Source organism: Myotis davidii, unplaced genomic scaffold (assembly GCF_000327345.1).
Source record: "Myotis davidii unplaced genomic scaffold, ASM32734v1 scaffold337, whole genome shotgun sequence".
NCBI classification, from domain to species: domain Eukaryota; kingdom Metazoa; phylum Chordata; class Mammalia; order Chiroptera; family Vespertilionidae; genus Myotis; species Myotis davidii.
In genome coordinates this window covers 1,209,532-1,211,707 of record NW_006288250.1, presented here as the reverse complement: position 1 = coordinate 1,211,707, position 2,176 = coordinate 1,209,532, and the positions used below count along the sequence as shown (strand labels likewise).

General features: G+C 37.2%; 1 protein-coding gene across 7 annotated transcripts in view; it reads left to right on the top strand.

The window, feature by feature from the left end:
- The window catches only part of FUT8 (fucosyltransferase 8 (alpha (1,6) fucosyltransferase)), a 256,928-nt gene that overhangs the window by 73,829 nt on the left and 180,923 nt on the right, over positions 1–2,176 (top strand). For 6 of the 7 annotated variants that reach the window (XM_006760081.2, XM_015561548.1, XM_015561545.1 and 3 more), the window contains one exon: positions 1,400–1,493. The exons of the other annotated variant lie outside the window; for it this stretch is intronic. The gene's annotated coding sequence lies outside the window, so the exon portion shown is untranslated. The remainder of the gene's footprint in view (positions 1–1,399; positions 1,494–2,176) is intronic. 7 annotated transcript variants of the gene reach the window in all.

Sequence of the window (2,176 nt, the reverse complement as noted above, 5' to 3'; positions counted from 1 at the left end):
TTCAAAATTACTGATATTTTAATTTGCTAAGCTTGGCTGATTGCTGCAGTTATATGTTAGTTGAATTCTAGATGAGGAACTTAAATATGATCTGGTGTGGAACATGCTTTTTGTCCTTGAAGCTGTTTGGGATATTCCTGTCTGTATCCTGTCCCCACCCTTTAAAAAAAAAATAATGTACAGTGGGGTCTTTTTGTATTACCTGATTCATATTCCTATTTAGGGAAAAAATGTAAGTGGAGTAATAATGGTAAATATTAAAGAAAACTTTTAAAATTAAAAATAACCTGTTGAAATAACCTGTTGATATTGAGTGATCAAGAATTGTTTAAATAGAGTTAATTATTTGTCCTGTCTTTGTTTCAAAGGAGTTATCCCTGGAGAGTTCAAACCTGTCCCCAGGTTTGAACTCTCCAGGGAATGGCCTTATCAGGTTTCATATGAGATACATACAACAGCAAGGATGGACCGGCTCCTGGCATAATATGATTGGAAAGGAGGGCAGATTGAGGACAAACCATTAGGAAGCTAGGTGAGAGGCGAAAAGAGTGGTTTTCAGGTACTAACTATAAGAAAAAGATAAGTACAAATAATTTACATATTACATAACTAATATGGATAATTAAAACCTGATGGAAATTTATAAGAAATTTTGTTATGAGTCATTTTGTTAGTCATACTAGTTAATGAAAGAGTAATATCAGAAATGCTCAGCTTCTGTGTTTTTTTGGACAATTGCTTTACCTCCTAAGAACACTTTTCTTTTGGGTTTTGTCTATGTTTGCTTCCTGGAAAGTTTGACTCTACTTTTTAGGAAATCAAGTTATATCTCTGTAGTACTTCTTCATATGGACTTCAACTTAAAGTATTCACACTAGAGGCCCGGTGCACAACATTTGTGCATGGGAAGGGGGGTGGGGAGGATGTCCTTCAGCCCGGCCTGCGCCCTCTCGCAGTCTGGGACCCCTCAGGGGACATCCCTCTTGCAATCTGGGATCCCTCGCTCCTTATCTCCCACCTGCTTGCTCCTTACTGCTCGGCTAGTTGCTTCTTAGCAGCAGGCTCCTTACCACGGGGGATCCAGGATCCCTTGCTCCTAACCGCCCTCCTGCTTGCTCCTTAGTGCTGCCCCAGAGGTGGAAGAGGCTCCTGCCACCACTGCTGCCCTCACCAGCCATGAGCCCAGCTTCTGGCTGAGTGGCCGCTCCCCCTGTGGGAGTGCACTGTTTTGAGCGTCTGCCCCTGGTGGTCATTGTGCATCATAGCGACCAGTTGTTCTGTCGTTCTGCTGTAATGGTTGCTTAGGCTTTTATTAATAGATGTTTCATGTTAACAACAAAGAAAATATATAAGTATAGATAATTAATATTACTCTTTTCTTTTGTCTCATTTTGAACAGTTGATTATTTCAGTGACCCAGATTCAAGCAATAATATCTTTCTTTGGAAATATCATGTGGTTTTGTCAGCATCTTATATTCTAGGAGAAGAAAGGTAAGCCATTTTTCACAGTTAATATTGAAATAACTTTGTTAATAAATCAAAATGTTCTCTTTTTAAAAGTTAGGAATCCTTTTTCTCTTTAGAAACCACGGTATTGTTTATTAATGCTCTATCACTTTCTCAAAAGATTCCACTGAGACTACATTATTTCAGCTCTGGAAATGGTACACTGACTTTCTAAACATTATGACTTTTTTTGGAGCAAGACTACATTCTGTGCTCTATTTGCTAGGCTCCCTTGTCTCTTTTACATAGCCATTTTCACCTGAATAGTTTGTTTTTGCATATGTAACCACTGACATGATTAAGTCTTTTTTGGTTTTTGGTTTTGATGTTTTTTCTTTATCTCTTGTGAACCAACATAATTGGATTCATTTTGTTGGTTATTACTTTAGCTAGAAACTATGCCAAGTACTAAGTCCTAGGTTTACTTATTGACTTTGTTTTGGGGTTTTAGGAATATATTTTATATTTAGCAGATTAAGAGTGGAACTTTTCTTTTATAGCATTCTTTTCTATCTTTCACAGCATCCATCTTCCTTATTATTTGACAACTGTTTTTTGGGCAGATTAATCTTTTTTTATAAGAGCTTTAATATAATCTTTCATTTGTTACTATGGTCACTTTTCCCACTTCTTTTTGTGACCATTCCCAAATCATCTCTATCTCACTA